Consider the following 22,353-nt stretch of genomic DNA (forward strand, 5'->3'; position numbering starts at 1 on the left):
CAATACTCCAAATTTGGCCTCACCAATGCCTTATATAACCTTACCATAACACTCCAACTTTTATACTCGATACTCCGGCCAATGTACCAAAGGCACTCTTTACGACCCTATTCACCTGTGACATCACTTTTAGGGAATTCTGTACCTGTATTCCCAGATCCCTCTGTTCAACTGCACTCTTCAGAGCCCTACCATTTACCCTGTACGTTCTTCTTTGGTTTGTCCTTCCAAAGTGCAAGATCTCACACTTGTCTGCGTTAAATTCCATTTGCCATTTTTCAGCCTATTTTTCTAGTTGGTCCAAATCCCTCTGCAAGCTTTGAAAACCTTCCTCACTGTCCACTACACCTCCAATCTTTGTATCATCAGCAAACTTGCTGATCCAATTTACCACATTATCATCCAGATCATTGATATAGATGACAAACAACAATGGACCCAACACCGATCCCTGCGGCACACCACTAGTCACAGGCCTCCACTCAGAGAAGCAATCCTCCACAACCACTCTCTGGCTTCTTCCATTGAGCCAGTGTCTAATCCAATTTACTACCTCCCCATGTATACCTAGCGACTGAACCTTCCTAACTAACCTCCCATGAGGGACCTTGTCAAAGGCCTTGCTGAAATCCAGGTAGACAACATCCACTGCCCTCCCTTCATCCACTTTCCTGGTAACCTCCTCGAAAAACTCTAATAGATTGGTCAAACATGACCTACCACGCACAAAGCCATGTTGACTCTCCCTAATAGGTCCCTGTCTATCCAAATATTTGTAGATCCTATCCCTTATCACACCTTCCAATAACTTGCCCACCACCGACGTCAAACTTACTGGCCTATAATTTCCCGGATTTCTTTTGGAACCTTTTTTAAACAACGGAACAACATGAGCCACCCTCCAATCATCCGGCAGCTCCCCCATTTTAAATATGTTTGCCAGGGCCCCTGCAAGTTCAACACTAGCTTCCCTCAAGGTCCGTGGGAATACCCTGTCCGGTCCTGGGGATTTATCCACTCTGATTTGCCTCAAGACAGCGAGCACCTCCTCCCCTTTAATCTGTAAAGGTTCCATGGCCTCCCTACCAGTTTGCCCTATTTCCGTAGACTCCATGCCCGTTTCCTCAGTAAATACGGATGCAAAAAAATCATTTAGTATCTCCCCCATCTCTTTTGGTTCCAGTCCACCACTCTGGTCTTCAAGAGGACCAATTTTATCCCTCACTATCCTTTTGCTCCTAACATACCTATAGAAGCTCTTTGGATTTTCCTTCACTCTGTCTGCCAAAGCAACCTCATGTCTTCTTTTAGCAAACATTGAAAAAGTGTTTTTGCTAAACTATGGTTTCTAAAGGTTGCCCTTTGAAACTGATTATCCAATCATTCTCGGAATAAAAATGTTGCACCATCTGAAATAAACAATCCGAGTTCAACTGATTAAAAGGGAGGTGCAAATCCTCCAGAAGTTTCACACTTCATTATTCAACCAACATTTAAATACAGTAACAGGATGAAATTATTCTGCCCCTTGAGCCTATTCCTCTATTTAATTAAATGTTGCCTAATCTGCATCTTAACTCCATTTACCCTGAGTAGATGTCATCCTCGATAAGGACAGTTGACGATGACCTGCCATTGATTCACTTCACTTGTCATCCTGAGTTAATGAAATTCTGAGCATCTTCTTGAATAACTCCATTGGGTCAGAATCCACCGTGTTTGGTGTCTCAGTTGCTGGTTTACAATAATAAATGTAACTGGAGTGTTAGTGCTCACTGCCCAGCAGCTGCAGCCATTGTTGCTCAGAGATCATTCAGTTTGGAAGTTAAATGGTTAATCTCCATGTAGAGAAACAGCCCTTCTCTCAGCTCATTGACCAGGAACTGGCTCCTGGGTTCTGGGGTGAAACCACAAATATCAGGAAATCAATGTTTGCTCAAAATTCCGAAGTCCCAGTTGGAATTTGTTTCTTATCATTTGACTGATTTACTGAACATCTCTGGAACAAGAAGAGTCAAAGTAAAATTTCAAATGAAACTTGTTGACAGTTGAATTAGCCGCAGGTTGTCAAACTGGTTGAATTTGATGCCTGGAATGGGGCCGCTCCCTTCTCTGCAGTAAGTGGGGAATGTTTAAATTGAATTCCATGCTGAGGATGGGCAGCAGCTTTCACACAGAGGGTAAAGCTGTGAGCCTCACTGAAAAGGGATACAATCACGTTTCCAATTTGTTTCATTTCAGCAAGTTGCAAGAAATTTCTATCTCATTGATGCAGAGGATCAGGGATAGAACTGACACACACTACACGGAAATGAAGAGACAGGGATTTTTTGCAGACAGAAGATAAGATTAATGTAACTTCTTACATTTAATGCCTTGACCAGTATTCTGTACATGCAGCTTGTCCTGGATTCCAACATATCTCTGTTTCTTTGGTCTCTCTTTTCCGAATCCATCCATTTATTGTGTATTTCATCGGCTTATTCGCCTTTTCTAAATGCGTTACCTCACACTACTCTGGATTAATTTTATTTGACACTTTTCTGCCCAGCTGTTCAGTCCACAGACATCTTCCTTCATTCTAAAGCTTTCTGTCTCACTGTTAACGACTCAACCAATTTTCATATAACTTGCAAACTTCTTAATCATGACTCTTATATTTAAGTCACTGTAGCAGGATCATTTGCAACCTCAGGAAGGTTTTTCTTCTGCAATTCACTCCAGCCCCAATTAAGTCTCCCATGTGGGGTTTATGAGGCCTGGCCAATGGTGATGGAACCAGTAAATGTTTGATCGCAATATTGGAAGGGCTGGAACCCCGAGGTACAATGGCTGCTTATGGGTGGAGCACTCTTCAGGAAGAGGACCTGTGTTTAGTTTACAGGAAGTCAGGAAACTTCTCCACACCTTTCGCTCGGATTATTGCTCGTTGAATTTGGAAATGGGAGGCTCTGACGAAGAACTACAGAGGAATGTTCAGAACTGTGGAGAAATAAGCAGAGGACCTTCCTTGTGCCAATCACTGCTATATTTAAGACTGAATGATTGATATTTACCACAAACAGCAAGGCGACGAGTACGGAGTCCTCACTGGATTGTCATTCAATTACAAAAAATATCCATCCACCATTAGAACATAGAACATAGAACATAGAACATTACAGCGCAGAACAGGCCCTTCGGCCCACGATGTTGCACCGACCAGTTAAAAAAAAAAACTGTGACCCTCCAACCTAAACCAATTTCTTTTCGTCCATGAACCTATCTACGGATCTCTTAAACGCCCCCAAACTAGGCGCATTTACTACTGATGCTGGCAGGGCATTCCAATCCCTCACCACCCTCTGGGTAAAGAACCTACCCCTGACATCGGTTCTATAACTACCCCCCCTCAATTTAAAGCCATGCCCCCTCGTGCTGGATTTCTCCATCAGAGGAAAAAGGCTATCACTATCCACCCTATCTAAACCTCTAATCATCTTATATGTTTCAATAAGATCCCCTCTTAGCCGCCGCCTTTCCAGCGAAAACAATCCCAAATCCCTCAGCCTCTCCTCATAGGATCTCCCCTCCATACCAGGCAACATCCTGGTAAACCTCCTCTGCACCCTCTCCAAAGCCTCCACATCCTTCCTGTAATGTGGGGACCAGAACTGCACACAGTACTCCAAGTGCGGCCGCACCAGAGTTGTGTACAGTTGCAACATAACGCTACGACTCCTAAATTCAATCCCCCTACCAATAAACGCCAAGACACCATATGCCTTCTTAACAACCTTATCTACTTGATTCCCAACTTTCAGGGATCTATGCACACATACACCTAGATCCCTCTGCTCCTCCACACTATTCAAAGTCCTCCCGTTAGCCCTATACTCAACACATCTGTTATTCCTACCAAAGTGAATTACCTCACACTTCTCCGCATTAAACTCCATCCGCCACCTCTCGGCCCAACTTTGCAACCTGTCTAAGTCTTCCTGCAAACTACGACACCCTTCCTCACTGTCTACCACACCACCGACTTTGGTGTCATCAGCAAATTTGCTAATCCACCCAACTATACCCTCATCCAGATCATTAATAAATATTACAAACAGCAGTGGCCCCAAAACAGATCCCTGAGGTACACCACTTGTAACCGCACTCCATGATGAATATTTACTATCAACCACCACCCTCTGTTTCCTATCCGCTAGCCAATTCCTGATCCAATTTCCTAGATCACCCCCAATCCCATACATCTGCATTTTCTGCAGAAGCCTACCATGGTGAACCTTATCAAACGCCTTACTAAAATCCATATATACCACGTCCACTGCCTTGCCCCCATCCACCTCCTTGGTCACTTTCTCAAAAAACTCAATAAGGTTAGTAAGGCACGACCTACCTGCCACAAAACCATGCTGACTATCACCTATCAATTCATTACTCTCCAAATAACTATAAATCCTATCCCTTATAATTTTTTCCAACATCTTGCCGACAACAGAAGTGAGACTCACCGGTCTATAATTCCCGGGGAAGTCTCTGTTCCCCTTCTTAAACAATGGGACAACATTCGCTAACCTCCAATCTTCTGGTACTATACCAGAGGCCAACGACGACCTGAAGATCAGAGCCAGAGGCTCTGCAATCACTTCTCTTGCCTCCCAGAGAATCCTTGGATAAATCCCATCCGGACCAGGGGATTTATCTATTTTCAGACCCTCCAGAATATCCTGCACATCCTCCTTATCAACTGTAATACTGTCTATTCTACTCCCTTGCAACCCAGTGTCCTCCTCAGCTATATTCATGTCCCCTTGCGTGAACACCGAAGAGAAATATTGGTTCAATGCTTCACCAATCTCCTCCGGTTCCACACATAACTTCCCTCTGCCATCTATAACTGGCCCTAAACTTGCCCTAACCAACCTTCTGTTCTTGACATACCTATAGAACGCCTTAGGATTCTCTTTAACCCTATCCGCCAAAGTCTTCTCATGTCCCCTTTTAGCCCTTCTAAGCTCGCTCTTCAACTCCCTCTTAGCCAATCTAAAGCTTTCTAGTGCACTACCCGAGTGCTCACGTCTCATCCGAACATAAGCCTCCTTTTTCTTTTTAACCAACAAAGAAACTTTTTTGGTGCACCACGGTTCCCTAGCCCTACCAATTCCTCCTTGCCTGACAGGGACATACCTATCACAGACTCGCAGTAGCTGCTCCTTGAAAAAACTCCACATGTCGGACGTTCCCAGTCCCTGTAATCTCCTAGTCCAACCTATGTTTCCTAAATCTCTCCTAATAGCCTCATAATTACCCTTCCCCCAGCTAAAACCACTGGCCCGAGGTTCATGCCTATCCCTTTCCATCACTAAGGTGAACGTAACCGAATTGTGGTCACTATCACCAAAATGCACACCAACTTCCAAGTCTAGCACCTGGTCTGGCTCATTTCCCAGCACCAGATCCAATATAGCCTCACCTCTAGTTGGCCTGTCTACATACTGAGTCAAAAAACCTTCCTGCACGCTTTGAACAAAAACTGACCCCTCTAACGAGCTAGAGCTATAACAATTCCAGTCAATATTAGTCAAGTTAAAATCCCCCATAACAATTGCCCTATTACTTTCACTCCTAAGCAGGATTGACTCCGCAATCCTTTCCTCAACCTCTCTAGAACTTTTAGGAGGTCTATAAAAGACTCCCAACAGGGTGACCTCTCCTCTCCTATTTCTAATCTCCGCCCATACTACCTCAACAGATAAGTCCTCATCAAACCTCCTCTCTGACACTGTGATACAATCTCTGACCAATAATGCTACCCCTCCCCCTCTTCTACCTCCTTCCCTACTTCGACTAAAACATTTGAACCCCGGGACCTGCAGCATCCATTCCTGCCCCTGCTCTATCCATGTCTCTGAAATAGCCACAACATCGAAGTCCCAGGTACTGATCCACGCTGCAAGTTCACCCACTTTATTGCGAATACTCCTGGCATTGAAGTATACACATTTCAAACCCTGCTCCACCCCACCTCTGCAATGCCGTGCATTGCAGTCCCCATCCATGCATCCCTCACTTTCAGCCCCACTACTCAGGATCCCTCCCCCCCCCCCGAATCAGTTTAAACCTCCCTGCATGGCCTTAGCAAATTTACCCCCCAGGATATTGGTCCCCTTCTGATTAAGGTGTAGACCATCCTTCTCATAGAGGTCACACCTTCCCCAGTACGAGCCCCAATTGCTTAAGTACCTGAACCCCTCCCTCCTGCACCATCCCCTCAGCCATGAATTCAAACCTTCCCTCTCCCTATTCCTCTCTAAACTATCCCGTGGTACAGGCAAGAGTCCAGAGATAACCACTCTGTCAGTCTTGGCCTTTAGTTTCCACCCCAACTCCATAAATCCCTGCCTAATATCCCCTTCCCCTATCCTCCCTATGTCGTGTGTCCCCACATGTACAATAACTTGTGGTTTATCTCCCTCCCCCCTAAGAGTCCTGAATACCCTGTCAGACACATCCCGGACCCCAGCCCCTGGTAGGCAACACACCAACCCTGAGTCCCTACCTTTATTTCCGACCCTCCTATCTGTCCCCTTAATTGTGGAGTCCCCAATCACAAGGCCCAGTCTTTTACAGCCCCTAACCACCTGAGCTTTCTCACTCGGCTCACCCCCAGAGATCTGCTCTCTATGCTCAGTTGATTCCTCCTCAACTGTAGCCTCCAGCACCGAAAACCTATTATGGAGGGGAACCGCCCCAGGGGATTGTCTTCCCGATTGCTTCTTACCCCTCCTCCTGGCATTGACCCAAGCCTCATTTCTAGGAGTTACTATTTCTCTATAACTCCTATCAACTTCCACCTCCGCCTCCCGAATTATGCGGAGTTCCTCTACCTCCCCCTCCAGCTCCTTTACACGCTCCTCCAGAAGCTGCAATCTAATGCACTTCTTACAACTAAAATCTCCTGAAACACTACTGGATTTCCTCACCACATACATCCCACAGGAGATGCAGCATACTGCCTGAACTGCCATCCCTGAAGCCATTACCAGCAAGAAAAAAAAAAAAAAGAAAACAAAAAACTTCCCCACACTTATAATTAGGTTAGAGGAGGATGGAAGGGTGGGATCCTCTACCAGTGTAGAGGATCGGGTATCTCCTCTGCACCAATTTATAGGGCGAGGGGCCCGAGAGAAAAAAAAAAACTACTACTGAGGGGGAACCACCCAGGTAACTGACTTTTAAAGTTAAAATAAAAACCCTTCCCAGACTCCTTTGCTGCCCACTTCTAGTTTTCACTTTAAACTTGAAAAACTGCTGTTAAAGTAAAGGCCAAAAAAATACACACACTAGCTGACTAATTAAATAAATAAACAATTCAATTAATCCAATTAATCTCTTACCAGCACTGCTGCTTTTCAATCACCCCTCTCAGCTTGCTCCAGTGGATCAATGAGGGGGAACCACCCAGGTAACTGACTTTTAAAGTTAAAATAAAAACCCTTCCCAGACTCCTTTGCTGCCCACTTCTAGTTTTCACTTTAAACTTGAAAAACTGCTGTTAAAGTAAAGGCCAAAAAAATACACACACTAGCTGACTAATTAAATAAATAAACAATTCAATTAATCCAATTAATCTCTTACCAGCACTGCTGCTTTTCAATCACCCCTCTCAGCTTGCTCCAGTGGATCAATGAGGGGGAACCACCCAGGTAACTGACTTTTAAAGTTAAAATAAAAACCCTTCCCAGACTCCTTTGCTGCCCACTTCTAGTTTTCACTTTAAACTTGAAAAACTGCTGTTAAAGTAAAGGCCAAAAAAATACACACACTAGCTGACTAATTAAATAAATAAACAATTCAATTAATCCAATTAATCTCTTACCAGCACTGCTGCTTTTCAATCACCCCTCTCAGCTTGCTCCAGTGGATCAATGAGGGGGAACCACCCAGGTAACTGACTTTTAAAGTTAAAATAAAAACCCTTCCCAGACTCCTTTGCTGCCCACTTCTAGTTTTCACTTTAAACTTGAAAAACTGCTGTTAAAGTAAAGGCCAAAAAAATACACACACTAGCTGACTAATTAAATAAATAAACAATTCAATTAATCCAATTAATCTCTTACCAGCACTGCTGCTTTTCAATCACCCCTCTCAGCTTGCTCCAGTGGATCAATGAGGGGGAACCACCCAGGTAACTGACTTTTAAAGTTAAAATAAAAACCCTTCCCAGACTCCTTTGCTGCCCACTTCTAGTTTTCACTTTAAACTTGAAAAACTGCTGTTAAAGTAAAGGCCAAAAAAATACACACACTAGCTGACTAATTAAATAAATAAACAATTCAATTAATCCAATTAATCTCTTACCAGCACTGCTGCTTTTCAATCACCCCTCTCAGCTTGCTCCAGTGGATCAATGAGGGGGAACCACCCAGGTAACTGACTTTTAAAGTTAAAATAAAAACCCTTCCCAGACTCCTTTGCTGCCCACTTCTAGTTTTCACTTTAAACTTGAAAAACTGCTGTTAAAGTAAAGGCCAAAAAAATACACACACTAGCTGACTAATTAAATAAATAAACAATTCAATTAATCCAATTAATCTCTTACCAGCACTGCTGCTTTTCAATCACCCCTCTCAGCTTGCTCCAGTGGATCAATGAGGGGGAACCACCCAGGTAACTGACTTTTAAAGTTAAAATAAAAACCCTTCCCAGACTCCTTTGCTGCCCACTTCTAGTTTTCACTTTAAACTTGAAAAACTGCTGTTAAAGTAAAGGCCAAAAAAATACACACACTAGCAGACTAATTAAATAAATAAACAATTCAATTAATCCAATTAATCTCTTACCAGCACTGCTGCTTTTCAATCACCCCTCTCAGCTTGCTCCAGTGGATCAATGAGGGGGAACCACCCAGGTAACTGACTTTTAAAGTTAAAATAAAAACCCTTCCCAGACTCCTTTGCTGCCCACTTCTAGTTTTCACTTTAAACTTGAAAAACTGCTGTTAAAGTAAAGGCCAAAAAAATACACACACTAGCTGACTAATTAAATAAATAAACAATTCAATTAATCCAATTAATCTCTTACCAGCACTGCTGCTTTTCAATCACCCCTCTCAGCTTGCTCCAGTGGATCAATGAGGGGGAACCACCCAGGTAACTGACTTTTAAAGTTAAAATAAAAACCCTTCCCAGACTCCTTTGCTGCCCACTTCTAGTTTTCACTTTAAACTTGAAAAACTGCTGTTAAAGTAAAGGCCAAAAAAATACACACACTAGCAGACTAATTAAATAAATAAACAATTCAATTAATCCAATTAATCTCTTACCAGCACTGCTGCTTTTCAATCACCCCTCTCAGCTTGCTCCAGTGGATCAATGAGGGGGAACCACCCAGGTAACTGACTTTTAAAGTTAAAATAAAAACCCTTCCCAGACTCCTTTGCTGCCCACTTCTAGTTTTCACTTTAAACTTGAAAAACTGCTGTTAAAGTAAAGGCCAAAAAAATACACACACTAGCTGACTAATTAAATAAATAAACAATTCAATTAATCCAATTAATCTCTTACCAGCACTGCTGCTTTTCAATCACCCCTCTCAGCTTGCTCCAGTGGATCAATGAGGGGGAACCACCCAGGTAACTGACTTTTAAAGTTAAAATAAAAACCCTTCCCAGACTCCTTTGCTGCCCACTTCTAGTTTTCACTTTAAACTTGAAAAACTGCTGTTAAAGTAAAGGCCAAAAAAATACACACACTAGCTGACTAATTAAATAAATAAACAATTCAATTAATCCAATTAATCTCTTACCAGCACTGCTGCTTTTCAATCACCCCTCTCAGCTTGCTCCAGTGGATCAATGAGGGGGAACCACCCAGGTAACTGACTTTTAAAGTTAAAATAAAAACCCTTCCCAGACTCCTTTGCTGCCCACTTCTAGTTTTCACTTTAAACTTGAAAAACTGCTGTTAAAGTAAAGGCCAAAAAAATACACACACTAGCTGACTAATTAAATAAATAAACAATTCAATTAATCCAATTAATCTCTTACCAGCACTGCTGCTTTTCAATCACCCCTCTCAGCTTGCTCCAGTGGATCAATGAGGGGGAACCACCCAGGTAACTGACTTTTAAAGTTAAAATAAAAACCCTTCCCAGACTCCTTTGCTGCCCACTTCTAGTTTTCACTTTAAACTTGAAAAACTGCTGTTAAAGTAAAGGCCAAAAAAATACACACACTAGCTGACTAATTAAATAAATAAACAATTCAATTAATCCAATTAATCTCTTACCAGCACTGCTGCTTTTCAATCACCCCTCTCAGCTTGCTCCAGTGGATCAATGAGGGGGAACCACCCAGGTAACTGACTTTTAAAGTTAAAATAAAAACCCTTCCCAGACTCCTTTGCTGCCCACTTCTAGTTTTCACTTTAAACTTGAAAAACTGCTGTTAAAGTAAAGGCCAAAAAAATACACACACTAGCTGACTAATTAAATAAATAAACAATTCAATTAATCCAATTAATCTCTTACCAGCACTGCTGCTTTTCAATCACCCCTCTCAGCTTGCTCCAGTGGATCAATGAGGGGGAACCACCCAGGTAACTGACTTTTAAAGTTAAAATAAAAACCCTTCCCAGACTCCTTTGCTGCCCACTTCTAGTTTTCACTTTAAACTTGAAAAACTGCTGTTAAAGTAAAGGCCAAAAAAATACACACACTAGCTGACTAATTAAATAAATAAACAATTCAATTAATCCAATTAATCTCTTACCAGCACTGCTGCTTTTCAATCACCCCTCTCAGCTTGCTCCAGTGGATCAATGAGGGGGAACCACCCAGGTAACTGACTTTTAAAGTTAAAATAAAAACCCTTCCCAGACTCCTTTGCTGCCCACTTCTAGTTTTCACTTTAAACTTGAAAAACTGCTGTTAAAGTAAAGGCCAAAAAAATACACACACTAGCAGACTAATTAAATAAATAAACAATTCAATTAATCCAATTAATCTCTTACCAGCACTGCTGCTTTTCAATCACCCCTCTCAGCTTGCTCCAGTGGATCAATTTGATTCTAGCCACTGAGCCAGTTTGATTCTAGCCACTGAGCCAGTTTTGGATCCAAATGACCACTTTCTTTCCCTTGGATCCAATGGCTTTTACTTTTCTGACCAGTCGTCAGAAAAACCTCACTAAAACCCACGTAGACTGCATCAAACAAGTGTCTCTCTCATCTGAAAAAAATTCAGTGAGGTTAGTCAGACATCACCTGTCTTTTACCAATTGATGCCTTTCCAAAGGATCATTTATAATAACTGTCGGAAGGTCTTTGAATAATTTGTCCACCAAGATCAAACTGACTGACCTGTAATTACCCCTTGCTGCTTTTTAAATAACTGTACAACATTAGCAGTTCTCCAATCTGACAACATCACGCTGTAGCCAAAGAGCACTGGAAAGTGATGGTTAAAGCTTCTTTTTATTCCCTTCCTCATCTTGGCAGCCTGGGATACATTTCATCCAAGTCTTTCAAAGATGGTAAATATCTCAACACTTCATCCCTCACTAAGTTTAACACATTCAATATTTCACAACCCCCATCTTTAACTGAGAGGTCTGCTTCGCTCCCCTGTTTTGTGAAAACAGACACACAGATCATTAAGAACCATGTGCATTTCGTCTCTCTCCATCCACAAGTTACCATTTTGTTTTTTAATCCTTGGTATTCTTGTCTGAATTATCTGTTTGCATTTTTTGTCTTTATAAAATATATTTTGTCTTACCTTTTTTACTGCCCCCTTATTGTTTCCTGCCCTCTCTTTGCGTTTCCAAGTTCCTTTTTAATTCCAGCTCTGTAATCGCAGACTGACACATTCCCAGGTTCAGGATAACGTACTGGGGCCACAGTAAAATCTGGGGCAGCTCCCACAAAGTGAGACCCCTCAGCGAGAGAATGAAAACTCAAAATAAACCCTCAGGCTACATGTTTGACATATGTTCACGCTAAATGTTAACTGTGATTGTGAATGGAGTGAATAACATACAGAATTGGGAGAAACTTATTTGTTTTGCACTTTGTGTGCTGTCAGCTTTGAGTAGTCTTGTAATATACTTTTGTAACCTTCACGTGTAGAGTATATTGTTGGACAAATGCATTTTGATGGTTCTTTGCCCCCTAACCTCAATTCATGTCAGTTAATTTTGGGACAGTTGAAATCCACTTTGATCGCTGCCATTTTGTTTCTGCACTTGGAAAGGCCAGGCCTATTCGGGAAAGTCAGCATGTGCCTGTGTGGGGCAGGTTATGTCTTACTAACTTGATTGTTTTTTTTGAGGGGTGATGAAGGTGATCGATGAGGGTAGAGTAGTGGATGTAGTCTACATGGACTTTAGTAAGGCTTTCGACAAGGCCCCTCATGTTAGGCTCATCCAAAAGATTTACAAGCATGGGATCCACGGTGACTTGGCCACTTGGATTCCGAATTGACTTGCCCAAAGAAGTCAGAGAGTTGTGGTAGAAGGGTGTTTTTCAGGCTGGAGGTCCGTGACTAGTTATGTTCCACAGGGATCCGCACTGGGACCTATTGCTTTGGGATATATATAAATGACTTGGATGATAACATGGATGGGTCAGTAAATTTGCAGACAACTCTAGATATGTGGAGTTGTGGACAGTATAGAAAGTTGTCAAAGGATACAGCGGGATATAAATCAGTTGCAGATATTTGCAGAGAGGTAGCAGATGGAGTTTAATCCGGGCAAGTGTGAAGTGTTGCACTTTGGAAGGTCAAATGTTAAGGGTAAGTATACAGTCAATGGCAGGACCCTGGATAGCATTGATGGACAGAGGGATCTTGGGGTTCAAGTCCATAGCTCCCTGAAAGTGGCTACACAAGTAGATATGGTGGGAAAGAAAGTGTACGGCATGCTTGCCTTTATTGGTCGGGGCATTGAGTTTAAGAGTTAGGATGTCATGTTGCAGCTTTATAAAACTTTGGTTCGGCTGCACTTCGGGTATTGTATTCAATCCTGGTTGCCACGTTGCAGGAGGGGTGTGGAGGCTTTGGGGAGGGTGCAGAAGAGGTTTACCAGAATGCTGCCTAGATTCGGGGATATGAGCTATCAGGAGAGGATGGACAAACTGGGGTTCTTTTCTCTGCAGTAGCAGAGGCTGAGGGGAGACCTGAAAGGAATCTCTAAAATGATCATTTACAAGAAGATTTTCTACCGAGAGTTACTACTAAGAGGCATGCACTTAACGTGAGAGGGGGAATGTTCAACAGAGATGTGAGAGGCATATTTTTTACTCAGAGTGGGAGGTGTCTGGAACGTGTTGGCAGGGGTGTCAGTGTAGGTGTCTGGACCGCGGTGCCAGGAGTGGCGGTGGTAGGTGTCTGGAATGCGTTGCCAGGAGTGGTGGTGGTAGGTGTCTGGAACGCATTGCCAGGGGTGGTGGTGGTAGGTGTCTGGGTCACGTTGCCAGGGGTGGTGGTGGTAGGTGTCTGGGTCACGTTGCCAGGGGTGGTGGTGGTAGGTGTCTGGGTCACGTTGCCAGGGGTGGTGGTGGTAGGTGTCTGGATCACGTTGCCAGGGGTGGTGGTGGTAGGTGTCTGGATCACGTTGCCAGGGGTGGTGGTGGTAGGTGTCTGGGTCACGTTGCCAGGGGTGGTGGTGGTAGGTGTCTGGATCACGTTGCCTGGCGTGGTGGTGGTTGGTGTCTGTAACGCGTTGCCAGGGGTAATACGATAGGGGAATTTAATAGGCTTTTAGAGAAGCACATGAATATGCAAAGAAGAGAGTTATACGGACCAGGGGCAGGCAGAAGGGATTAGTTTAATTTGGCGTCATGTTCAGCACAAAATCGTGGGCTGAAGGGCCGTTTCCTGTGCTGTGTTCTATGGATAGAAACATAGAAGATAGGAGCAGGAGGAGGCCATTTAGCCCTTTGAGCTGCTCCGCCATTCACTACGATCATGGCTGATCGTCCAACTCAATCGCCTCATCCTGCTTTCTCCCCATAACCTTTGATCCCATTTGCCCCAAATGCAATATCCAGCCGCCTCATGAATACATTCTTCTCAGCAATTTCACTACATATTTGCTCTTTGACTTCCTTTTGACTGTCTGGGGTCGATGTTATACTCCCAGAACTGTCAGTGTCCCTTTCTTCTTCTTCAGTTCAATCCATATGACCTCATTTGATGATACCTTTACGAATGAAAATATTATACATTGATGTTAATATTAGTAGAAGAGTGGTAACTACTTTCACCTCCTACAGTGTTCATTGGTCAACTGCTAACACAATGAGAAATTTGGTAACTATATTCAAATTAGAGCTTCAACCAGGCACTCATCTCATGGAGAGTGTCACTGTCCAGAGAAATCATATCCACTTATAATGTATAAGTGCAGAGATATATAATTCATACATTACCAGAGCTTAATATCAAAACTCCATCAAATCAAACACATCAAACATAAATGTTAACATAGTACAACCCTGCCAGACTGTTAGAAACCAAGTGAAGGATTATTTAATTCACCATTGATCACCAAACTCCACATTTCCCTTGATAATATTCTCTGCCATGGCAATTAATCTGGTTTCATCCTGCACTGGGAGTAAATCTTTGACCAATGGGATTACCCAGTGTGGAATCTCAGTGAACAGGATCCCACCTGGAACCAGGTTGTGGAGACCAGTGGGACTCTCTGGATTTCACTGGGCAGCTGTCTGTGTCATACCGGCTGTGGAGAGTTAATGATAACTCTTGGGAAATGCCTGATCCCAGAGCTAACAGATGTTGTATGATGGAGAGGTGGATTTATTCACTGGTTCGGCTAAAGGCAACACTTCAGTCAAATTGATCTTAATCGTTCTTATCTCCAGATGAATGTGGATCCAGATTCACAACAATATTTGACTATTGTGACATACCAAGGGCTATTCAGATATACACGACTTCCATTTGGCATCACGTCTGCACCTGTGTGGTTCCAATGTCATGATGTGGAGATGCCGGCGTTGGACTGGGGTAAACACAGTAAGAAGTTTAACAACACCAGGTTAAAGTCCAACAGGTTTATTTGGTAGCAAAAGCCACACAAGCTTTCGAGGCTCTGAGCCCCTTCTTCAGGTGAGTGGGAATTCTGTTCACAAACAGAACTTATAAGACACAGACTCAATTTACATGAATAATGGTTGGAATGCGAATACTTACAACTAATCCAGTCTTTAAGAAACAAAACAATGGGAGTGGAGAGAGCATCAAGACAGGCTAAAAAGATGTGTATTGTCTCCAGACAAGACAGCCAGTGAAACTCTGCAGGTCCACGCAACTGTGGGAGTTACAAATAGTGTGACATAAATTCTGATTCTAGGATCGCATGATAAAGACTCAGGAGGAAAAAAGCAGAAATATTTATGTGAAATAGTGTGACATAAACCCAATATCCCGGTTGAGGCCGTCCTTGTGTGTGCGGAACCTGGCTATCAGTTTCTGCTCCGCGACTCTGCGCTGTCGTGTGTCGCGAAGGCCGCCTTGGAGAACGCTTACCCGAATATCAGAGGCCGAATGCCCGTGACCGCTGAAGTGCTCCCCAACAGGAAGAGAACAGTCTTGCCTGGTGATTGTCGAGCGGTGTTCATTCATCCGTTGTCGCAGCGTCTGCATAGTTTCCCCAATGTACCATGCCTCGGGACATCCTTTCTTGCAGCGTATCAGGTAGACAACGTTGGCCGAGTTGCAAGAGTATGTACCGTGTACCTGGTGGATGGTGTTCTCACGTGAGATGATGGCATCTGTGTCGATGATCCGGCACGTCTTGCAGAGGTTGCTGTGGCAGGGTTGTGTGGTGTCTTGGTCACTGTTCTCCTGAAGGCTGGGTAGTTTGCTGCGGACAATGGTCTGTTTGAGGTTGTGCGGTTGTTTGAAGGCAAGAAGTGGGGGTGTGGGGATGGCCTTGGCGAGATGTTCGTCTTCATCAATGACATGTTGAAGGCTCCGGAGGAGATGCCGTAGCTTCTCCGCTCCGGGGAAGTACTGGACAACGAAGGGTACTCTGTCCACTGTGTCCCGTGTTTGTCTTCTGAGGAGGTCGGTGCGGTTTTTCGCTGTGGCGCGTTGGAACTGTTGATCAATGAGTCTAGCGCCATATCCTGTTCTTATGAGGGCATCTTTCAGCGTCTGGAGGTGTCTGTTGCGATCCTCCTCATCCGAGCAGATCCTGTGTATACGGAGGGCTTGTCCGTAGGGGATGGCTTCTTTAACGTGTTTAGGGTGGAAGCTGGAGAAGTGGAGCATCGTGAGGTTATCCGTGGGCTTGCGGTACAGTGAGGTGCTGAGGTGACCGTCCTTAATGGAGATGCGCGTGTCCAAGAATGCAACCGATTCCGGAGAGTAGTCTATGGTGAGCCTGATGGTGGGATGGAACTTGTTGATGTCATCATAGAGTTGTTTCAGTGATTGTTCACCATGAGTCCAAAGGAAGAAAATGTCATCGATGTATCTAGTGTATAGCACCGGTTGAAGGTCCCGTGCGGTGAAGAAGTCTTGTTCGAACCTGTGCATGAAGATGTTGGCATATTGAGGTGCAAATTTGGTCCCCATGGCTGTTCCGTGTGTCTGGATGAAGAACTGGTTGTTGAAGGTGAAGATATTGTGGTCCAGGATGAAGCGGATGAGATGTAAAATTGCATCTGGAAACTGGCAGTTGTTGGCGCTGAGCACTGAGGCCGTTGCAGCAATGCCATCGTCATGGGGGATGCTGGTGTAGAGTGCTGAGACATCCATTGTGACGAGGAGCGCTCCTGGTTCAACTGCTCCATGTGTGCCGAGTTTCTGTAGGAAGTCCGTCGTGTCGCGACAAAAGCTGGGGGTTCTTTGTACAATGGGTTTCAGGATGCCCTCGACATAGCCGGAGAGGTTCTCGCACAGGGTCCCATTGCCCGATACGATGGGACGGCCGGGTGTGTTTGCCTTGTGTATCTTCGGGAGGCAGTAGAGATCTCCAACGCGGGGAGTACGTGGGATGAGAGCACGGAGGGTGTTCTGAAGGTCCGGATCAAAGGTCTTGATCAGAGTGTTGAGTTGACGGGTGTGTTCTTTGGTCGGATCTGCAGGTAACTGTCTGTAGTGTTCCTCGTTGTTGAGTTGTCGGTACACTTCTTTGCAGTAATCCGTTCTGTTCAGTATGACGATGGCCCCTCCTTTGTCTGCTGGTTTGATGACAAACTGTGGGAGTTAGCACGTTCTCCCCGTGATTGCGTGGGTTTTCTCCGGGTACTCCGGTTTCCTCCCACATGTCCAAAAAGGTGCATACCAACCGATTGATAACACGAAATTGTCATTTATTCCGACCCCTTTAATTTGGTTTAATTTGGCACATTTGCAATAGTCTAAATTCCACCCCCAGTTATGGTGGAGCATCGTGCACATCCTTCAGGAGAACAGTGACCAAGACACCACACAACCCTGCCACAGCAACCTCTGCAAGACGTGCCGGATCATCGACACAGATGCCATCATCTCACGTGAGAACACCATCCACCAGGTACACGGTACATACTCTTGCAACTCGGCCAACGTTGTCTACCTGATACGCTGCAAGAAAGGATGTCCCGAGGCATGGTACATCGGGGAAACTATGCAGACGCTGCGACAACGGATGAATGAACACCGCTCGACAATCACCAGGCAAGACTGTTCTCTTCCTGTTGGGGAGCACTTCAGCGGTCACGGGCATTCGGCCTCTGATATTCGGGTAAGCGTTCTCCAAGGTGGCCTTCGCGACACACGACAGCGCAGAGTCGCGGAGCAGAAACTGATAGCCAGGTTCCGCACACACAAGGACGGCCTCAACCGGGATATTGGGTTTATGTCACACTATTTCACATAAATATTTCTGCTTTTTTCCTCCTGAGTCTTTATCATGCGATCCTAGAATCAGAATTTATGTCACACTATTTGTAACTCCCACAGTTGCGTGGACCTGCAGAGTTTTACTGGCTGTCTTGTCTGGAGACAATACACATCTTTTTAGCCTGTCTTGATGCTCTCTCCACTCCCATTGTTTTGTTTCTTAAAGACTGGATTAGTTGTAAGTATTCGCATTCCAACCATTATTCATGTAAATTGAGTCTGTGTCTTATAAGTTCTGTTTGTGAACAGAATTCCCACTCACCTGAAGAAGGGGCTCAGAGCCTCGAAAGCTTGTGTGGCTTTTGCTACCAAATAAACCTGTTGGACTTTAACCTGGTGTTGTTAAACTTCTTACTGGTTCCAATGTGCCATGGATCAAATTCTAAGCGGATTAGAAAGAGTCCAGTGTTTCATAGGTGATATCTAAGTTACTGGACAGAATGAGGAAGAACATCTCCACAACCTGGATGTCACACTCCAGAGACTAGAAGATCATGGATTAAGAGTACGGAAAGATAAATACGGAAGATTTCCAATCTTCTATAGATGCAAAGAGACTGCACAAATTGCCTTCAAAAGTCAAAGCCATTTCTGAGGCACCTGCACCTCAACATCAATCATCTTAGTTCTCCTTTGGGCTCATTAAAGTATTATTCATGAAAGGTTTGTCACTAATCTAGCGACTATTCTTAAACATTTACACAACTTTTTGTGTCATAACAGGAAATGGAAATGGGTGGATGTGTGTGAGAAAGCCTTCGTACGAGCTAAAGAGGTACTAGTAAAGTCAGAAGTCCTGACACACTTTAATCCAAATTTATCTTTGCAATGGCACGTAACGCATCATCTTATGGGATGGAGGCAGCAGTTTCTCACATAATGCCCGATGGGAAAGAGAAGCCGATAGCTTTTGCACCAAGACCTTGAACAGAGCAGGAATGAACTCTGCACACAAACAAAAGGAAGCTCCAGGAATCATTTTCAGAATCAGGCCAACACCGATGTGGAAGGAAATTTACTGAATTAATGGATAATCGGTCACGAACAATGATTTTGGGGTCTCATACTGAGATTCCATTTCTCACAGTCAGCCAGACATACCATAAAATATCGTAAGTCAAGTTTCCATAGGAAAGCTGAGTTATTAAATAAGTTATTTTTGGTGGTTAGGGCTCGATATCCAAATCAAGGAGAGAGCAGCGATGTGTTTGTCTTGTGCAAAAGTTCAGAGCCTGTCGCCACGAGCTCCATTTCACTGAGGGGAATGCTCGCAAGGACCATGGTCAGCTCTGCCGAGGGCCGTTTGGCTCTATTCACTCTCCACAGATGCTGTCAGACCTGCTGAGATTTTCCAGTGTTTTCTGTTTATGTTTATTTATTAGTGTCACAAGTAGGCTTACATTAACACTGCAATGAAGTTACTGTGAAAATCCCCAAGTCGCCACACTCCGGCGCCTGTTCGGGTTACACTGAGGGAGAATTTAGCGTGGCCAATGCACCGAAGCAGCACGTCTTTCGGACTGTGGGAGGAAACCGGAGCAACGGAGGAAACCCAGGTAAACACGAGTTGAAAGTGCAAAGTCCACACACAGTGATCCAAGCTGGAAATCGAACCCGGGTCTCTAGCACTGAGAGTCACCAGTGCTAACCACTGGGCCACCCATCCCACCCTTTGGTTCAGATTCCAGCATCCACAGTATTTTGCTTTTATTTCAACAAAAGCACTTTGCATTCTTATAGCTCCTTTAATGCTATAAAATATTCCAAAGTCCTTCACTGGAGCAAAATCAGGCAATTTGATTGTCTTACTGTCCTTACTGGGCAGGAGAGTAAAAGCTTGATAAAAGAGGCAGATTTGTAAAAGATTTCTAAGGGATAGATGGGAGTAAATTCTGGAGCTCTGGACCCAGGCAGATGAAGACACGGCTGACAATGGAGGGATGAAAGAAATGAGGGACGCAGAATTGAAAGAACGCTGAAACTTTGGATGGTTCCAGCGTTGGAGAATGTTAAAGATATCGGAAGGGGTGAGATCATTCAGAAAATTGAAGATGAGAATGAGAACTTTAAAATCAAGGCATTTCTGGACTGAATCCCAATGTCGGTCAGTGAGCACAGGATGCAGGGTCGACAGGCAGCCTGGAGTGAATAAGATCCAGTTTCATAATATGAGTGAGCATGGGGAAATAAATTTCTCTCTGTGCAACCACACTTTCATTCAGCAGTTAAACAGTTAATGTGTTCACCTTTTCAGTTATCAGATCCTGCAATGAAACATTATGAGCGGCACCGTAGCACAGTGGTTAGCACTGCTACTTCACAGCTCCAGGGACCTGGGTTCGATTCCTGGATTGGGTCACTGTCTGTGTGGAGTTTGCACATTCTTCTCGTGTCTGCGTAGGTTTTTTCCGGGTGCTCCAGTTTCCTCCCACACTCCAAATATGTGCCGGTTAGGTTGATTGGCCATGCTAAAATTGCCCCTTATTATCCTGAGATCCTTGGGTTAGCGGGTAAATATGTAGGGATATGGGGGTGGGATTGTGGTCGATGCAGACTCGATGGACCAAATGGCCTCTTTCTGCACTGTAGGGTTTCTATGATTCTATGATCTGACAACGGCTCTTAGTTTCAAAGTCCAACCATGAGAAAATCGATGGAGTTTTTAAACAGTTTCAGGGAGACACACAGTGATTCATTCCAGAGGCATGATTCCTATTGAACTGACTGTGTGACAGCAATTAATTACAAATTGTTTGTAACTAATTTTGTTCATAGTTCAAAGAGTTTTTAAACTGGCTCAATTATGTGTTTTCTAAATCGCACCTTCCAGTCGGAGGACGGAGACAGAATCAGAGTCGTTTCAGCACAGCAGGAACCATTCAACCCATCGAGATGTAATACAAATCTCAAATTACAGACATCAGATCCAATTACTGAACTGTGATTTGCTGAAAGAAAACCAGGAACAACATCCCGTTTGGTAGCAATGAGTTTACAAAGAGAAAACTAGCAGACTCCACACGGAAGGAAAGAATCTGCAGGTCAAGGTAAGATTTGTCTGCTCCTGTACTTTATGTATTTCTTTATTTTAAACCATTTTCTCAGTCAGACTATGTCACACGGGCTGCTGTAGCCATTCCCTTTCCTTGTGGTTTTGTACAGTGACTGAGCTGGAGCAGTGATGAAGATGATCTGTTTAACAGTGAGGCTCCCAGAATCAGATCACTCCTGTTCCACACCATTACTTTTCATTTTCAAGAGGGATGGAATGAGGTGAATCAGAGCATTCCCACATCCCAGTTCAGACCGGGCTGGGCCCTGGACCTTCCTCGATATGGGTTTTACCAGAACATTTGCTGTATCTTTTGGGGAAGGTTTCATTTTTGAATTTACAGGTAATTAATTTTAGGAGTTCTGGTGCCCTCAACATACATGAGTTTAGCTGCACAGTCTGCATCTCCCTGCTCCAACCAATTACTTTTGTAATGACAGCACGCTCAAGTGTTTGGCTAACAGTCAAAATATCAGATGAACACTGACATTTTGTAATGTTACAGATAGAAATTCACTGCACTGACTGAATTGGAAATGATAACCTTTCTAACCAGCCTTAAACATTGCTTCCAGCTGAATTGAGTGCAGACTTGTCAAACTGGTTCAATTGGTTTCTCTCTCCTATAAATGGAATCTCTAAATAATCTCATAACAGCTTTTACCAGAGGGTGAAACTGAGACACACGTTTTATAAACAGGCTCAGCTCAGATGGTCGGTGTCATTTCTACTGAGATAACCAGGAATTGGCTGCAGTGAACTGACAAAGGCAGGACCTGCACAGTGACAGCAAACCCGGTGTGATTGAGGTAGAGTGGCAATGTAGTTTCTGAACTGATTGTGAAGTATCCCTTTCTTCCTCACATTTAAATATGTTTCCTCCCAGGGAGATTATGCTCCTCAGCTCCCCACAGTGAATCCATCCTTTGTGGCAATAGCTATTATCTAACTGTGAGCTCCCGCAGTGAATCCATCCTTTGCAGTTATAGCTATTATCTAACTGTGAGCTCCCGCAGTGAATCCATCCTTTGTGGCTGTCGCTGTTATCTCACTGTGAGCTCAGGCAGTAACTGAGAAACAGTTTATTCAACAGTGGGACCCTCACAGCTCAACTTCTTTCTATTCCCCACCATCCCTCTCATTTTGAATCAGAGGTGATGCGATTAACCAGGGACAGGGTGCACAGGATCTCCACAGACAGAATGACGAGATTGTGGGAGGACCTTCTTGGGGCACAATGTGAGATAATACACTTTGGATTTAAAAGCGACAGATTTGAATCGAGTCGGACATTAATGACAGATGGTCATGCTGAGACTGATTCTTGATACAGAAATCAGTAAATGTTGGATTCAGTTTGAATAAGTTTTTACAGGTCGCTATAATGA

General features: G+C 43.9%; 1 protein-coding gene across 3 annotated transcripts in view; it reads left to right on the top strand.

Moving 5' to 3' along the window:
• Positions 1-22,353, top strand: part of LOC144482103 (NACHT, LRR and PYD domains-containing protein 3-like) — a 252,719-nt gene that overhangs the window by 183,344 nt on the left and 47,022 nt on the right. Inside the window, exons 1-2 of one of the 3 annotated variants that reach the window (XM_078201340.1) lie at positions 19,448-19,469; positions 20,744-20,960. The exons of 1 other annotated variant lie outside the window; for it this stretch is intronic. The gene's annotated coding sequence lies outside the window, so the exon portion shown is untranslated. Of the gene's footprint in view, positions 1-19,447; positions 19,470-20,743; positions 20,961-22,353 lie in introns of those variants that run through there. One more of the 3 variants, XM_078201339.1, reaches the window with a different exon arrangement.

Source organism: Mustelus asterias (genome assembly GCF_964213995.1).
Source record: "Mustelus asterias chromosome 26 unlocalized genomic scaffold, sMusAst1.hap1.1 SUPER_26_unloc_15, whole genome shotgun sequence".
NCBI lineage: Eukaryota > Metazoa > Chordata > Chondrichthyes > Carcharhiniformes > Triakidae > Mustelus > Mustelus asterias.